This window comes from Amphiura filiformis, chromosome 14 (assembly GCF_039555335.1).
Source record: "Amphiura filiformis chromosome 14, Afil_fr2py, whole genome shotgun sequence".
In the NCBI taxonomy this organism is placed as follows: domain Eukaryota; kingdom Metazoa; phylum Echinodermata; class Ophiuroidea; order Amphilepidida; family Amphiuridae; genus Amphiura; species Amphiura filiformis.
Genome location: NC_092641.1, coordinates 26,649,289 through 26,669,214, shown reverse-complemented (window position 1 = coordinate 26,669,214; position 19,926 = coordinate 26,649,289). Strand labels below are relative to the sequence as shown.

Below are 19,926 nucleotides of genomic sequence, written 5' to 3'. Positions count from 1 at the left end.
AATTTAAAACCCCATTTCTGTTCAATTTTGGTCTTTTCCCGCGATATTTTTATAAAAAGCCGTAGAACGTCGGGTACCATAAACTTTTTGGAATCAATCCATTTAGAGCAATGGGGACGAATGTCACAAACGCGCAGAGATGGTATTTATTCGACCATCCACATCAGGAAGTATTGTCCAGCAAAATATTTGCCAGTATGCCTAATTTGTGTTGAAACCCTACTGTCGAAACATCACATTATTATTTATGGGAACTAAGGTTTTCTAAAATAGGCTCCAGCTTATATAAATACATTCCTTGTGTATTTATTTATTTATTTATTTATTTATTTATTTATTTATTTATTTATTTATTTATTTATTTATTTATTTATTTATTTATTTATTTATTTATTTATTTTGCGAATGGGTCTGAGAATGGGTCTGAGAAGGTGTAGGCCTAATAGGCCTATTATAAAACTACACATTTATTTTCAATTTATTTCGTTTTGTTTGTTGAATACAAACTGAAAAAAACTGTGAAACAGAAGAACTTTTATACAAACAAATATTATTTAAAACAATCAGGTTACATTTCTTGTAAAGTTACTGTATCTGAAAATGTCAAGCGAATGCTGATATTCTTGGGAAGGAATGGTGGTATTAAACAAAACTCAATTTACATTGTAAACCAGTTGAAATGAGAACAAAATCCATAATTTTAATGTCCTTGTTTAGGAAAAAATAATGCTCAGAATAATGTTATGCATAAAACGTACTCGCGCCATATAATTTCGTGTAACAAAAACCGGTGGACCATAGAACCTATCCAATAACCGGAACGGTATAACAATTGAAATGGCAGGACAGATTGGTGGACAGATCGTTTTGCTAAATTGGATAGGGTCTATGCCCTAAGTTGAGAATGGACCGTCCCACTCGATTTGTAAAAAGGTCGCGAACCCTTCGGTGGACCCAAGTAACTGCCCAAAATGAGGCAAAGTTGAAAAGAAATGGAGTTTTAAATTGAACTTGGGAATTTGAAAAGTATAAATCATGTTAGGTCTACGGCTGTGCTAACACTTTTCTTTGATGACTTTGGCCACAAGTTTTTATTTTTTCAAATATCTTAAAAATTCAAGAATCTAAGCTAATTGAACAGACAGTAGGCGATGTCGGTGTGCAGTGTATACCGTGAACATAATCAAGTGCAAATCTAAATATTCTTAACTTCTACGCATAAAGCTGTATGTGGCGTCGATTACGCATTCAAATACGTATAAACCCTGGCACTCATCATTGTTTTAAGGTTGATATGTTTTCAGTTATTAAGTTTAATTTGATACGTGTTTTTCTCTAAATAAATTTAAACTTGAAGCCCTTGTCTAATGCATAAACATTTCCTTTCAATAACAGTCGTTTGCCTGCCAGGAACGTTTGGAGCAACAGGGGGATTAGCACCATGTATAAATTGCACTCAAGATAGTTATCAAGTCATGAGTCAACAAAATTCTTGTATTTCTTGTACATCTGGTCAAGGAACATTGGCAGCAGCGTCAACGGCAGCATCAGACTGTTTAGGTTTGTATGGTTTACGGCATTTTAAGGGGGTCTTGAGTTTTGCTGTTAGATCCTGCATTGACTTTCTGTCCACTTTCATTAACCTCTGAACTTGTGGTAAAAGAGTAAATTTGAAATGCAAGTTATGTCACAACACTCAACCCCTCCTCCCTTTTTTAAACAATTGCTCTGTGTCTCTCCAGCGGCACAATAGTATCCTCACACATATTATTAATGTGCTGTTTAAAACCATCACAGACAATTATTGTATTATTTTTGCCGACCTCCCCGGATACACAATAACGGGTGCTACACTTCCACCAAATATTATGCCTATCTGCTCAAAAACCTGATCGTATCATCATTGACAACCAAGAAAGTCCATTCATATATTCGAGCTTACCGTTCCTCTAGAAACAAACATCGAAAACCGCTCACGGGCGTAAATTTTCTAAATATCAAACTTTGCAGTCTGATAACATCCAATAAGTTTTCAAATGTTACCTGAAGTGGTTTGAAATTGGGTCCAGGGATCTGGTTACAAATGAGAACGTGGGGAGGTTGCGTGATACCTTCAAGTTTGCAGGAGCCAAATTCTACAAGCAATATTGGTCAGGGAGATTAGTAAGATCGCGCTCGTCAGCAGCTTTACAATCTTGAACGCCCGAAATTCACCCCCATTGGAACGCGGCTCCTTACATTAAAATCTAGCTCCCCCCTTGTATATCTCTCCCCATGTTCTCATTTGTTGTGTTAAAAAAATAATGTTGGTATGTGTATTCTATTATAGTTGTATATTATATATTGTGTTTTGTGCTGCCTTTTTAGGCCCTCATGTCTGCTTGATGGCCTGCCATTGCAGGTTTTCAGCGTGTCCTGGGGTGTTTGTACATTCTTTTGTTGATTTTTTTATGATGTTATTAATAATGAATGATTGAATGATATATGTCAACTGTCTATATTTAGTCGAAAGCAGAAAACACAATAGTTTGGTTTATATTTTGTGTACAATTTTCTGGGATTTTCCAGTTTCCCGAAGACCCTCTCACATTATTACGTTATAGCGATATTATGTCAGGAATGTTTGTGTTTATTTTGGTATCAGTGGATAGAGTAGTCATATAACTACATATTTGTGTCATAAATATCAGTACAGGACATTTAATATAAAAATTGAGCATTAGAAAAAGTTGAAGACATCTCCCATTCACCCGTGTGTGGTGAATTGACTACGTAATAATCACACACTCAAGGGTATAGGGCAACTTTACGTATCCACTCCTTTCGAAAGCCGTATATTGCTAAACAAATGTTTTTAAGCCAAAGTATCACAAACAATATTGATTGAAAAAGTACCTTACGCCACATTACCTGTTATTATGTGTAAACGAATTAATGAACAAATTTAAAACCTCTGGGACAAATTTCATAAAAATAAGCGAATTCCACCTACGCCACAATGTGTTGGCGAGCAACGATTTGTATAATTCTATATAATATGCCAAGTGAGCATGTTATTAATTTCGAATCATAATTTTTTATTTAATCAGTTTCATTTCCAATGAATTTAAGCTTTAAGCCATTGTCTTACGCTAAATCATATCATTTTCCATAACAGCCATATGCCAACCAGGTACATTTGGAGGATTAGGAGGATTAGCATCATGTATAGATTGTCCTCTAGATACCTATCAAGATATGACCCGACAGACTTCTTGTACTTCTTGTCCAGCTGGTCAAGGAACATTGGGCAGAGCATCAACGGCACTTTTAGACTGTTTAGGTTTGTATTGTAATCAAAATTTACTTTTTAAATATAAAACAATTTGTTCTGAAGCATGATCCTGCATGATCATTTCTCAATGATTATGATATGTATGCTAACTGCTTGTATTATTTTTTTATCTTTGTTTTATTTGTAATCTATTCACACTTAAATCTCTTGACCAATGCCAAAACATACCATTTTCATAACAGACATTTGCCAACCTGGTACATTTGGAGCAACAGAAGGATTAGCACCATGTATAGATTGTCCTCTAGATACCTATCAAGATAGGACCCGACAGACCTCTTGTACTTCTTGTCCAGCTGGTCAAGGAACATTGCGCACAGCATCAACGGCACTTTCAGACTGTTTAGGTTTGTATTGTAATCAAAATTTCCTTTTTAAATATAAAACAATTTATTCTGAAGCATAATCCTGCCTGATTATTTCTCAATGATATATATATGATATGTATGCTAACTGCCTGGGGCTAGACTCAAAGTAGACTGGTTAGTGAATTGTTGCGGTCAATAAAACAAGTAGATGAATTGAATTATCGTCAACACATTGGGCTCCATGTACACTATAACTTTGTTCGGGGTTTAGGGTATGGGTTGGGATAGAGTTGACGATAACACAAATGTGTCTAAACAATGCAGCGGTGTATGGGTATGAAGTGGAACCCCGCAAACATACAACATTTTACAGAAAATGTTTACATATCGGGTTATATAAAGGTATAAGACGTTTTAATAGAACATTTTGATAACGTGATGCAAAACATTTTAACAGAATATTATTTAAATGTTTGCCCCAAATATTTTACAATAACGTTTTAAAAACGTATTCATGATCTTTATATAAGCCGACATATACATTTTATTAACACGTTTTGATAACCGCTCTACCAACCTCAACCGCTCCACCAACAGGTATGACAACTGCAGCACCACCAGCAACTACCACTCTACCACTAGGTGTGACGACCGCAGCTCCACCAGCGACAACCGCTCTACCACCAGGTGTGACAACTGCAGGCCCACAAGTAAGAACCGCTTTACCACCAGGTGTGACGACCGCCGATCCACCACCAACTACCACTCTACGACCAGGTGCGGCGACCGCTGTTCCCCCAGCAACAACCACTCTACCACCAGATGTGGCAACTGCAGGACCACCAGCACCAACCGCTCTACAACCAGATGTGACGACTGTCCCTCCACTAGCGACAACCGCTCTACCAACAGGTGTGACAACTGCAGGCCCACAAGTAAGAACCGCTTTACCACCAGGTGTGACGACCGCCGATCCACCACCAACTACCACTCTACGACCAGGTGCGGCGACCGCTGTTCCCCCAGCGACAACCGCTCTACCACCAGATGTGGCAACTGCAGGACCACCAGCAACTACCACTCAACCACCAGGTGTGTCGACGGCAGCTACACCAGCGACAACCACTGTACCACCAGGTGTGACAACTGCAGGACCACCAGCAACAACCGCTCAATCACCAGGTGTTACTAAAACCGCTCCACCAGCAACAACCAGTTTACCACCATATGTGACGACTGCAGGATCACCAGCACCAACCGCTTTACAACCAGATGCGACGACTGTCCCTCCACTAGCGACAACCGCTCTACCAACAGGTGTGACAACTGCGGGCTCACAAGTAAGAACCGCTCTACCACCAGGTGTGACGAGCGCCGATCCCCCACCAACCACCACTCTACGACCAGATGCGGCGACCGCTGCTCCCCCAGCGACAACCGCTCTGCCACCAGATGTGACAACTGCAGGACCACCAGCAACCACCGCTGTACCACTAAATGTGACGACTGCCACTCCAACGACGACTGCCCTACTACCAGGTACAATGCAGATCAACAAACGAAGTTTTATTCAATTAAATAGCCCTATATTCAAACATAAATGTATGCAGCTGGTTTTGTTAGTTTATTATTGCTTAATATTACTCTGGGTAAGGAAAATCTGCAGCTATTTTCATTTCCAAACGCCGTGATCGTACGCCCGTACGCCCGTGTAACGAGGTTGTTTATTGAGCCAGTGTTGAAGATTCTGCATATACAAGCAACGTAGAAATGCACTAAATGTGCCCGTTTTGTAACAAAAGACATGCAAGGATATTCAACATACGATCAAAATGATTTATAGTGCATGTAAGATATCATTAGAATAAAGCAACAAGGAAGTGGATTCATTTAAATGCGTGTGAGATAAGCCGTATAAGAGATTGCGATTAGCATTTTTGATGCAGTGTACGCAAAGTGGACGTTGACTTTGACAGTTTTGTAACACCCCTTTCTTCAGGTGTGACGACTGCAGCTCCACCAGCAACAACAGCTCTACCACCAAATGTGACGACTGCCTCTGCAGCGACGACTGTCCTACCACCAGGTACAATACAGATCAACAAACGAAGTTTTATTAAATAGTATTCAGCTGGTTTTGCTACCTTTAATATTGTTCGATATCACTCTCTGGGTACGGTGAATCTGCAACCTTTTTCATTTCTTTGTGTACCTTCTTGCATAATAGAGAGGTTACGATTTCCAAACACCGTGGCCGTACGCCCTTCTATCTGTTCATAGTCACTCCCCTGCAACGGAGCGAGGTCGATTATTATTATTATTATTATTATTATTATTATTATTATTATTATTATTATTATTATTATTATTATCATTATTATCATTATTATTATTATTATTATTATTATTATTATTATTATTATTATTATTATTATCATTATTATTATTATAATTATTATTATTATTATAATTATTATTATTATTATTATTATTATTATTATTATTATTATTATTATTATTATTATTATTATCATTATCATTATCATTATTATAATTATTATTATTATTATAATTATTATAATTATTATTATTATTATTATTATTATTATTATTATTATTATTATTATTATTATTATTATTATTATTATTATTATTATAGAAAATGCATAATGCATTTTATGACATATAATAGGCATTCAAGAATATTGAACATACGATAACAGTCAACATGATCCATTTTGTAAGATATCATTATGATTATGCAACAGTGAAATGTGAAAATTCAAGCAACAAAGCATCTTTGATACAAACGCACGGAGTATACACCAAGTCGACGTTGACATTGACAGTTTTGTACCTCTCCTTTCGGAATATACTGGTTATATTATAATAATTAAACCTTGTATTGTAGGTCAAACGATAGAAATTTGAACACAAATATGAACGAATATGGACTGTTAAACGCTTTAAGGGGGTACTACACCCCTGTTGTAAATTTATGACTATTTTTGTATTTTTCTCAACAAAATAATAACACACTGGTAACAAAAGTTATGTATATTATTAGGGCAAGGAATCCAATTACTACACTGAAATTTCAGTGACTCAAGACAAGCGGTTCAGTATATGATAGGAAACGAGGTACATCCTAGCGGTACCTTATTTCTTATCATAAATAACGAACCGCTTGTCTTTGGTCACTGAAATTCCAGTATAGTAATTGGATTCCTTGCCCCTATATTATACATAACTTTTGATACCAGTGTGTTATTAGTTTTCGAGAAAAATGCAAAAATAGACACAAATCTATCGAGGGGTGTAGTACCCCCTTAATCTCTTCGAAACTGATTGTGATTACATGTACAGATTACATGTTCAAGAGACCTGCATGCTTGACGTTCCTGTATTCCTGTTAAAAGTTATTGACGTTCTTAAGAGTCTAAAATTTTTCATTTCCAGTAGAAATATTGGATGACAGAATAACCAACGCAATTCGAGAAATTGATGCACTGAAATTTGATCAAAACATTACTAACGAAGAACTTATCAGCGAACTTGAAGAGATCGGCGGAGTAAGTATAACAAACTAAATGGATCATTTTCGATGCGTGATACATTTCAAACATGCTTGACTTTATGATGAAAACATTATGAGAGATTTATGAGAACGTAATGATAAATATATGAAAACGTTTTTAGGTATTTATAAGAACTTAATTATAGATTTATCAAAATCTACTCGATTTGGTAATTTTATCATGACGGTTTCTTGGAGCATTGGCAGATAAGGTGCATCATCCGCACGTAAGATGAAAATTATGATAAAACATTCTGAACATATTTAAAGAATTATATAATATTGAATGGTTTTGAGTGTGATACAAGAATCAATCGAGTGCAATATATTCTTGTATCACACGAAAATAAGCCATTCAATATTATTATTATTTATATCAGACTTTTGCTATGCGGTAAAATGAATTTAAGCTTACCTAGCCACCGGGTTTAACCAATGTGTATTGTAATGTAAACTTACCTTTTAACCTTCTTGTTTTCTGCTCTTTACTCTCTAAAGACAATTTCGGAATAATTATATAGGTTTATTTGTAGGCCTAGATGTGGATTATATTTCCTAAGGTTATCATCATCCAGAATTGTAGCGAATTAAGTTTGTAATTTTACTTGCTTATACAGTACAAAATCTCCTGTGAGCCGTTACGGTGTCTGTATTGTTGTGCTGTTGTATCATGACGCGTGTTGGTGCTGTCACCATGGTAACACGCGACGCGTACGCGATACGCGTACAATATTTAAAAAAATATTGTATTGCATCTGGGTATTTTGCAAATATTGTACAATATACAGTTTTATTGTATCGCTCAAAAGCGTGATATAAATAATAAGGATTTTAATATTATCCCAGCAAACACAAAACGTGTTTAAAAAGCTTTTAACAAGTTATATTTTGAATTTTGGTTTTGGTTTTGGTAAAAAAGTTTTAATAATATTAAATGTCGGATTAAATAAAGGTCGAGAAAATGTTTTAAAATGTTTTATATGAAAAGACGCTTCAAAAATCATTTTAAAATGTATTCAAAATGTCATTGTAAAATATTTTTGCAAACATTTTTGCCAGATACTTTATCAACACTAAAATAACATTATGTTAAAATATTTGCATAAGTTATCACAAAACGTTTTTGAATGTTATAAAAACGTTTTATACGCTCTATATACCCTTTATATAACCCAACATTTAAACGTTTTCTGGCAACCTTTTCTAACCTTTTGCGAATGATGTCACAAATGTTTTGTTTTTGCTGGGATATAGTTATTAACAAAATATTAGAACAATGAAAATCTATACATTTGTCAAGTGAATGACAACTTTCTATTTTTATGCAGAAAATCTTTGACAGTGTATTTGCAGATTTACTTACATCTCAAGACCCAGAGGTAAATAAGATTTTTTTACTAGGTGAGCAGTTGTATTTTTAACCCTAGAACTATTAACTGAGCCCTATTTTGTAGCACAGGCTACAAGGGGGTTGTTGCAACCCCCCCAATTTTCAATTATAAAGGTCATATGCCGTTGTTTTTGGTACTAATGTATAGCTATGGGTCTTATCTATCCAGTGATACCAAAATAAGTACAAACATTCCCCACATAATGTCGCTATGACGTCATAATGTGAGGGCCCCATGCAAAATTGGGAAATTCTGGCTATGTACAAACGTATAGGCAAAATTGATTTTCGGTAAAAGATTTTACAAAAATGCGATTGTCACCAAATTTTCTCCTCAATATAAAAGGAAATGACTATTTTCACCTAACTAACAAGTAAAACGTCCGAAGCTCTTGAAATGATTTCACAAGAGCAAAATGAAAATCACCCCCCCCCCCCCACCCTATGTTTATCTTTCATGGCCGGTCCTACTCCCGGGTAAAGCTGGGGTAGACATTTTATCACTAAAATGGCGCATCTACGATTAGCTTAGGTCATTTGAGCGTAAACTCGTGCGTTTTTATGACGGGTAAAAAATCTTAGGGGGGTTGTTGGTACAACCTCCCCCGTCGTCGAAGTTCTAGGGTTAATGATTACAAAACCCTGCTCAATAGGGCAAGTATAAGGGGGTGCCATATTTATTTGCCCCTGGCGTGCATGAAGGTGTAATTCTGTTTTAGAATGTCCCACCAAAATTGGACACATTTTTACATGCGACCTCATTAAACAATCCACTAGAGTTTTCAAATATCACGCTCGACTTCAATGTCTCGCGTGATATTTGAAAACTCGAGCTCGACCGATAAATTCAGGTATCAGGTGAAAGTATCCGTGCAATTTTATCATTTTTCAGTCAAAAATGTGATTTCTGGTCAAACAATGTGTTTTTTGGTCAAAAATGTGTTTTTTGGTCAAAATGTGTTTGGACAAAAACTTGAGATGGCATGTCACGATTCACACAAAAAAGACACTGTAAATTATATGAACTGTGCACTCTATGAAGAGATTGATGAAGAAAACCCTGTAGCTCCAGGCGACCGATACACGACTTAATCGGAAAGATAGGTTATGTACAAATCTATAGGATGAAAGATTCTGAATTCATAATAACGGATAGATAATAATGGATAGAGAAAATTATATCAATGACTTTTGGAAGGTTGTGAGAAGAAGAGATTGCTGAAAAACAATAGTGCAGCCGAAGTTTGGCTGCACTAAAAAGAAGATTTTTGAGAAGATGGGGAGGTTACACCACCTGATATAAGAAGCAGATCGTGTATGTAAAAAATACTAAATTGTGCCTTATGTAACTACTATGTAAAATACTAATGAAGGTTTAAAGCGTTTTCTTGTGTAAAATATGATTAATATGTAACATATAAAAGCTGTCCACTAATGCCTAGGTATATTTTCTTGGAAGAAAATACGGAAACCAATTTGTGAATTTTGAGTCTATTTTTAAAAATCAATGTTTTGTCTATAATTTTCATTACAATTTTGGTGAGAAGTAACTTTCGAACAAACGTGTTTATTTCCTCATTCAACTGATGATATTAACATCGGGTTAATAAAACTGAGTGAAACTGTGAAACTCTTATAAATTTTGTAAAATCTTCTGGTACTTAGGTCTCTTGTCTAAAACAAGCTTTAATTTGACAGGGTCAGTTTCAGTCGGTAAATCCAATTAAGTTGTCGGAGAGGTCTTTAGATATCACAGCAGCACTCTTGAAGTACATATCAGAAGAAAACGGAGGAGAAATTGACGGCGACACAGGAATAGAAGACTGGCTACAAGTCAACATTAAACGACCAGGAATAAGTAAGCCATGAGCATGATGATGTTGATGTTATTGGTGATAATGATAATGGTGTCGATGAGGTTAAAACTGATGATGATGATGATGATGATGATGATGATGATGATGATGATGATGATAACAAATATGATTATGGTGAAGATGGATGGTGATGAAGACGATGACAAAGGTGGTGATGGTGCATTAATTAATTAATTAATTAATTAATTATTACAGTTCGGATGCCAAAACCAATATACCATTTTTTTTTTCAATTTGAGATATAAAGAAACTCATAAGAAAATAAATTATAAGCTTATCTGAACTGTTCATGTGTTTGTTGATATCCTCAATAATAATTATTGTCTGATCCAAGGTGCTACAGCAGTGCGTATACCAGCACGCGAGACATATAGTGGATTTGAATTGTTCTTTGGTGATGACCTCAATAACAGCACTGATGTATCAGGATATGTTAATATTGCTGGGGATACACTGAAAAGGTTACCACAAGGTATTGGTTCAACCATTAATATTATTTAATAAAATACTGTATTTATTTTGTATTTAGTAATGTAGTTTTTCATTTTGTATTTATTTATCTATTAAAATTACTTACTTACTTATACTTACTTACCTACTTACTTACTTACTTACTTACTTACTTACTTATACTTACTTACTTACTTACTTACTTACTTACTTACTTACTTACTTACTTACTTATACTTACTTACTACTTACTTACTTACTTACTTATTTACTTACTTACTTACTTATTTACTTACTTACTTACTTACTTACTTACTTACTTGCTTACTTACTTACTTACTTACTTACTTACTTACTTACTTACTTACTTACTTAATTGTTCTGTTATTTGAAAAGGAAAGAAAGTTCTAACAATAACACATATTGAACCTAGCAATGAGACGATGAATGTCACCGTAAACTTGACAGGTGCTTCGGGGTAAGTTGGTAGTCACGATGTCTGATGGCAAGAAGAGTCATTCTGTTTATTATGATAATTTTGTACACAGTAGGATTTCCATCTTAGAGAATTAACTGCAATTGGCATGCCAAAAAAAAAAAGCGGGGGGGCAAGCGTTTTTGCAGGTTGAAAGGGGGAAGCGTGTTTTTTTGGCATCGTTTCTACATTAAGCCCTAAAAGTGTAGAAACACGTTAAAAACACGTTCAAATATTCAAAATGCCCTGCTTGCTGCGCTCGCATTATATGATCAGACAATTTAAGGTTTTAATTTGGGTTCCTCAAAATTTTGGATTGTAAAGGGGGAGAACAGATTTTTAGCACATCAAATGGGGAGGGCAAGGATTTTTTTCTCGTATTTTGTTGTTTTGACATAACCGTATAAATGCTTAAGGGATCGTATAGGAACGTTTGCCTTTTTTTGGGGCGGAACGAAAGAGCACATCAGTCACATCAAATTGGATTCTGAAGACCCCTCGAATTGAAGATATATACATTTTAATCTAAAAAAAACGTGGATTTTTTTTGCGGAAAAAAATGTATATCTTCAATACGAAAGGTAAAATGATGGACTGGTTTTCCTCCCAGCTACATACACTTTAAGTACAGGCCATTAAATTGATAAACTTAACTTCGAGGACTGTTAAATATAAAACAACACGAATAATATAAATTCTTAATAATTTACCATAACATTTGTATTACATCGCGAATTTCAAAAAAGTCAAATTAATTGATATGGACATTCAGAATGCAATTTGGTGTTTCTGATGTGCGCTCAGGTCCCACAAAATACTGTGCAGGCATTGCTACGCAATCCTTCAAGCATTGCTATCCGATCCCTTTTAAGGGATCGGGTTAGCAATGCTTGAACAGTATTTTGTGGGACCTGAGCGCAAGTGAACTTACTGAGAATATATTGGAACCATACAAGTGAACAGTTATTAAAGTGGGTATAATATTAATATAATGTTCTTATTTAAGATAATTATTAATTTAAATAATAATAATTATGTGTAGATTGTGGCAGATAGGGAGCGGAACTACAAGTGTACGACTTTTAATCAACGATGTTGCATACTCCATCCCAGCCAGCTATGGGCTGCCTATTCAGGTTTGTGTAACTCTGATGTATTACGGTATTCTGTCACTCGGGAGTTATATTTTTTCTATAGACGCTATTATTGTATAGTTTGATACTCGTGTTCCGCTTGGGAAAAAAACAAAGAATAGTTTGCCATATATAAGGTGTTTTGAAACAAATTCAAAGCCCATTGAATCATGTTAATCTTGAATTATTTTGTGATGTTACCCAGGTAACAAAATACCTGAGATATAGCAAACTATTCTTTGTTTAAAATGTTGAGACCAATTTGAGTCCACTTTGATAGCAAGTGGCAGAAAGTTTAGCAATAATGTAGATAGTTAGATGTCCAAAATAACGTTTCACAATCAAGACAGACTTTGAGATTCTTACAATACCGTAGAGCCCTTTCCTCTTATAATTCGCGTGTAACACCTTTATTTTGACAAACTAAAAAATATTGTCACGTGTTCCTATGTAATAGCATGGTAATATTCGTATTGCGCGGACTTGGATGTCGACCTTTTCCCATGATACATCACGATTACATCGCAAACCGCTGGCGGCGCCCTTATTGTGAATAGCGAGAATTGTCTAGGTTTGTAAAGGGAAATATAAGTCATTTTTGACATTTTAAAGCCATATTATAACATTTACTGATGAAGACGCCATCAATAGTTGTTAAAATTATGTTTTTACACGATTGTTATTTACTTTAGTAAACTAACATACCCTGCAAAAATCAAGACTTCTTCAAGGTTCTGTAATTTTGAATAAATCGCAGGAATGTGCCCGCATCAGTCCGAAACGACTTCAGTCCGAAACGTCCTCAGTCCGAACAATCATCAGTCCGAAAATGAAATGCACTTTTTTAGTTCGAAACGCCTCCAGTCCGAAACGTCTTCACTCCGAAACGTCGTCAGTCAGAATCTGAAAAGCACGTCATCAGTCCGAATCTGAAAAACATGTCGTTATCTGAAAAGCATCAGTCCGAAATATTAGTACACGCATACACGATGTCCTTATGGACATGGCGTACGTACATGGCGTGCGGGCAGTCGTGACATGTCAAAAGAGCCGACACGACTCACGCAGTTAGCAACCTGGACAACCGATTCTTTAGATATGCTTAGTCGCGCTAAAAGTCGATCGATACATGTTAAAATCAGCACAATTCAGAGATACACCTTTTTGCTATGAAATTAATTTTCTCGGTCAAATATAAAGCAATATTTTTTTCTTCTTCAGTAATGTCAGTTAAAAACTTGGTGCTTGGATATACATTTTTTACAAATCCTGGTGTTAAAATTAAGCATCAAATTGTGTCTTTTAGTGTGATATTTTTGATTTTTATAGGCCTTCAGTTCGCCCGCGAGCTTTTTACGGAATTCATTTTTTAGCGTCTCAAACTAATATAGTTTGCTAAAGAAAGATATTTCCCACCTCTGTAAAGCACATCGTGTCGGTCTATATATTATAGTTTTGTCAGAATTTCCGTTTTTGTTTTACCCTTTTTCCCTTCATGCTCCGAACATGTCTAACTCAGTACTTTTATCTCGAGAGCAACCAGCAGAAATAGTCGATATTTCCTTTGTTGTTTATCCAGGTCAATTTTCCATTGAAAGCAAATTGCCCGACCAGCGATTTGGTAGCCCAAATCCCCAATTGAGTGTTCTGGTTAAACATGATCAGTAGGAGCGCTATAGGCCTGGGAATTTCTTTGCTATATTGAAGTTCTAGCAACACTGTAGCCATGCCGGTATTCCTATTAAACCCAGGGATATCGATCCACAATGCTAGTATTTGCCTTAGATTTCACTCGTTGATTTTGAAAAATGGTCAGCCGGCAGTAAAAATGGTGAAATGAAAACGCAAATTCTGACAAAACTATGATATATCGCTCACGGTGATGTGCGTTAGAAAGTTGGGAAAATCCTTCATTAGCGAACTATCTTACTTTGAAAAGCTAAAGGTTGATCCAAAAAAAGGCTCGCGGGCAGAGTTTAAGCCTATCAAAATCGAAAATCTTACACTAAATGACTAAATTTCACGCCTAAGTTTAACACTAGAATTTGAAAAAAATACAGTATCAAGCACTACAATTTTTCCTGACATTTACTGAAAAAATGAAAATGATTGCTTTTCATTTGGCCGAGAAAATTAATTTTACATCGAAAAGGTGTAACTAAAAATTTAGCTCATTTCAACACCAAATTCGATCGTTTGTATTGCCTCATTAAATGACTGAGTGAGCCTTGCATAACAAAAGAATCGGTTGTCCAGAATGCTAACTGCACGTTCGAATGAGTGGTTCGCATTGGCGACATATGCGCTGGTATTAAATAGCGATTTTCTTTGTACTGCTTCGTCTGCTTGGGCCCAAATTAAAAGAGGACATACCTGACAGTGAAAACTAACATTTTATACAAAAAAAAACCAATTCTATTTCTTATGGAAATGTTATAATATGGCTTTAAGTAAATGTGTGGCTTACAAGTATCAAACAAGGACCATTGTTACATAATACCACAATCTTATTGACTTACTATCACAGTTGTTATATGCCATTCAAATCAGGAAAAAAATGGTCATCTTTGAAAATCCACAAACATAGGGCTGCTCCGATCGATTTAATCGTCTAATATTGACAAAAAACTAGCAACCCGTAATTGGCAGCATAGCGTGTAATGCATCCCTTTGGTGGATTTTCATAGGTTAAAGTTGGGCGACATATGGTAACATCTGTTTTTGGCCGTTACTATGTACACATTTTTTTAGGTAAAATTAATTTTATTTTCGTCCCCAAGGCCTAACAAATAAGTGATTGTGAAGAAATTTGATATTTTGGCCCTGGCTACGATAAGATGCAATTACCATAAAGTCAAGTTTTATTATCAAAATGGTTTTAAAATTCTAATCAGCGAAAAATATGGACACACAGTAATTCTGGTCTATTCTGGAAATATCTGGCTGCCTCAAACGGGTTCAATTGTCTGTAGAAAAACATTTTCAAACACTTATTGATTGGTGAACAATTGCTTTACTTATAGGCACCAGATTACTGCATGTCAAACGGGCCAGCAAATGAAGATAATGAATGGAAGAAATTGTGTTCATTTTGGGAAACTTCATCCAGGTAAAGTAATCATGTGTCGGTTTCTGTCTCTGTAACTCTTTATCGCCCCTATAATTGTCTAAACTGACAATTTTTTTACCAATTAACCAATAATTACAATCCAAAAAGTTTGAAAGGTATTTAAATGCGGTTTTCTATTTTCAGTATTTATAAACGAACATTTTCTGGTAAAGTTGTTTTCTGAAAGTTGGTCAAATCTAAAAGGGATTAAATCCACTTGGTCCGAAAATACGAAAATAAAGAAATACATAGAAAATACATTTATGTATTAATAATAAAATGAAATCAACCTGGATGTTAAGCTTCAACATTTTCTGAGAACTACACAAATGGATTGTATCCCTTTTGGAAACGTTAATTGCAGCACTACAAGTGCGTATATTGATATGATATGGTTAATGTTGCCAGATTTTGAGAGTTGTAAGAGGAGGAGAGAGGTACGGGAGTGAGAGAGAGAGAGGGGGTGAGAGAGAGAGAGAAGTAGAGATAGAGATTGTGGAAGATAGAGGGGAAATCATGTGCGCATGTGTAAATTAAGTGATAGCAAACCTGACTGTTATCAGATGTGTTTTTATTATATTACTGTGTCACTTTACAATATCCAACATTTTACCCATATGCACACTTTAGGATGTTCTGCTTGTAAACTCTCTAATTGTTTTTGTTTGTTTCTTTGTTTCTTTGTTTGTCTGTTTGATTGGGTTTTTTTTAATTCCAGCATGTATTCTGTAACTGGACAGACTGAAATCAATGCAACTGATAATTTCCTCACATGTCAATCTAATCACACTACAAGCTTTGCTGTATTGTTGCAATTCAATGGATGCCTGGTATGATCTCTGTTGTTATGACAAAACGTTGTTGTTATAATCATCATCATCATCATCATCATCATCATCATCATCATCATCATCATCATCTTCATTATCATCATTATAATCATCATCTTCATCATCATCATCATCATCATCAACATCATCTTCATCATCATCATCATCATCATCATCATCTTCATTATCATCATTATAATCATCATCTTCATCATCATCATCATCATCATCATCATCAACATCATCATCTTCATCATCATCATCATCATCATCATCACCATCATCATCATCATCATCATCATCATCATCACCATCATCATCATCATCATCATCATCATCATCGTCTTCATCATCATCATCATCATCATCATCATCATCATCATCGTCTTCATCATCATTATCATCATTATCATCATCATCATCGACATCATTATCATCATCAAAATCACCATCAATTCATCGTCATCATCATCGACATCATTCCCGTAATCATTGTTATCATCAACATCAACATCATTGTCAACATCATCATCACCATCACCATCATCATCATCACGAACATCCAAAATCACTACCAATTTATCGCCATTATCATCGTCATCATTCCCGTAATCATTGTCATCATCAGCATCATTATCATTGTCATTATAATAATTATCATCATAATCGCCATCAATTCATGGTCATTATCATCGTCATCATCGTAATCATCATCATCATTATCATCAACCTAATCATCAATAGTATTGTCATCAAAATCACCATTAATTCATCTTCGTCATCATCATAACTTCCATCATTATAATCATAACATGTTTTTCATTTCAGATACCTGAAGTTCACGCACGTGTTATGGACGCCATGACGAAAGCTTTCATAGCCATATCAATTATAACACTTTTCATTACAATATGCATATTTCTTATGTTCGAGTAGGTTCTAACTTTCAATATTAACCCACTCAGTTAATAACATAGGTCTAATGTTTTATAAATATAGCTGCAGTTAAGAAATATCTTTGATTTGACAAGAAGACCGTAAGTCCACTTGGCCCCTCAACATGTATACACTGAACTTGCGTATAGTTTCGTATAGTTTGGTAATGTTTGATATACATGTTCAGGGGCCGAAACAAATCTTTCACAACGTTTCATGATGTTTTCACCCTGGAACATGTATTAAACATTATAAAACCCTAAAACACTAAACGTAACTTTAGTGTATACATGTTGAGGGGCCAAGTGGACATACGATCTTCTTGTGCTCAGGTCTTCAATTTTAGTACTGCAGATTAGCGAATTAATTGAGTCAAAGTTGATACAAGTAACATAAATGAAATGCCTTCCTAGAGGGTTACTTATTGGGGAAAATACGTTAGCCAACGTACGGCATTATTTTGTGCAACCCCATGATTCAAATGTCAAAGTTTATACATGAGTCAAAATTCAAAATTGTTCAAATTTTGTGAAAACCAATTCTAAAATATTTATGTGGTCATACGAATTAAAGGTCAATATTTGAGCTCCACATGAGCTAAAACAGAAAATTGTCCCATTGGGCTCAATTGTGGTATCAAGTTAATATGCCGTGCTCAAAGAACCAGCAAATGGCTGAATATTTTTACTTAATTCATTTTTGTCCCCTATTTTGTGACTCTGTTGTCTGCACCTTTTTTGACCACATTGGAAATACGTTGACATATTTATGGATTATCCTGGGTCATTGACTTACTTGTGTGTTTCGTGTGTTTTCTTGCATATATTTTGCACTGTTGTCCATTTCTGCCGAATAAAAAAAAATACTACTCATAAAGGCCATTTGGTGATCATGATGGTTTTCAATTCTATTCAATTCAATTCAATTTAAATTTAATAAGCACATAGGCCTACATACAAAACATAGATAACGTCATACATACCAAAGAAGACTATTACCGTGTAGGAAAGGGCTAAACGTTAGGAAATACTCTATTTTGAATTTGCAGGGCATTGAGGAACTTGGAACACTACCAAATTCACATCAACTTAGCAGCTACATTGATGATAGCCTTATGTTTGTTTTTGATTGGGATCGACTTGACAAACAACAAGGTATGTATTGGTAGAAAACTTGATTGTACATATTGTAGCAGATAGAGGTAAGAGTACTCCCGAAAAAATTGGTATGGTATGAAAAAAATAAAAGGGTAAAGGAGGAAAAAGGAAAGGAAACGATAGGGAAATAAAATGGAATGATGCGCCCAAATCTGTATGGCCCGTTTCACATCAACATATTCGCCTTGAAATTTTCGAGCACGCACATCTATTTTAGTGAGAGACGCACCGATGAAATCCCAAAGAGGACCATCGGTGTAGCCCTACCACAGGGCCTTTTTTATTACACATTATATAATATACACCATGCTATATACTGAGAACTCCCAAAACCCAGTTACAGCTCACAACCCACTAACCGCTGTCCCCGAGAGGAAGCAGTCAATGGCAGCAGCTCCCTGGACATAGCCAGGTTTTATGATGTAGCCTGGTTTTATGATATAGCATGGTTTTGGATCACCACAGTCAAAAGGCCCTGTACTAGTTAGTAGGGCTACATCGGTGTCCCCCCCCCACCGCCATTATCGGTACACAATAATTACCAAAATTGCTATATCTGTACATGTATGACAATTATTGTATGCACAGATTTCCTAAAATGTTAGATATATTTTGGGCGGTTAAATGTAAACAAGCGTTAGAGACCCATCAATCACCAAAACGTTTTACGTTTTAAGTAAGTTATGTTTTGGCTTTGGTTTAGGTAAAAACGTTTTAATAACATTAAAATGTCGGGTTATATAAAGGTCATGATAACGTTTTAAAACGTTTTGTATGAAAACACACTACAACAATATTTTTTAATGTTTTCAAAATGTTATTTTCAACTATTTTTGCAAAAATTAACATTTTGCCAAATATTTTGTCAATACTTAAAGAACATTGTGTTAAAGTATTTGAACCCCGCAAACACAGAAATGTTCTTAAAATGTTTTTATTTCAAAACATTTTAATAACATTTAAATGTCGGATATATAAAGGTCATGAAAACGTTTTTAAAACGTTATTGCAAATATTTTGTGCAAACATTTTTCGCAAAATATTTTTTCAACCCCAAAATAACATTATATAACCCGACATTTAAACGTTTTCTGTAAAACATTTTTATTAATTTTGCTGAGCAAAAAATGTTTTTTAAGGTTATGAAAACGTTTTATACTCTTAATATACCCTTTAAATAACCAGACATTGAAATGCTTTCTGACAACCTTTTATAACCTTTTGCGAATGATGTCGAAAACGTTTTGTGTTTGCTGGGGATGTAGGTATTGGTATTAGGTAGGTACTGTATGCTACATATTTGTAGCGGCATCGGTTTGTTTACATGACATTCGTGGTTTGTTTCTTCTT

At 35.2% G+C, this 19,926-nt stretch overlaps 1 long non-coding RNA gene across 1 annotated transcript; it reads left to right on the top strand.

Annotated features, from left to right (window-relative positions):
• The first annotated feature begins 12,475 nt into the window (after window positions 1-12,475).
• Window positions 12,476-16,475, top strand: LOC140168987 (uncharacterized). Its single transcript, XR_011861312.1, has 3 exons — window positions 12,476-12,547; window positions 15,568-15,653; window positions 16,372-16,475. It is a non-coding gene; the product is annotated as an uncharacterized lncRNA (long non-coding RNA).
• Window positions 16,476-19,926: the final 3,451 nt, after the last annotated feature.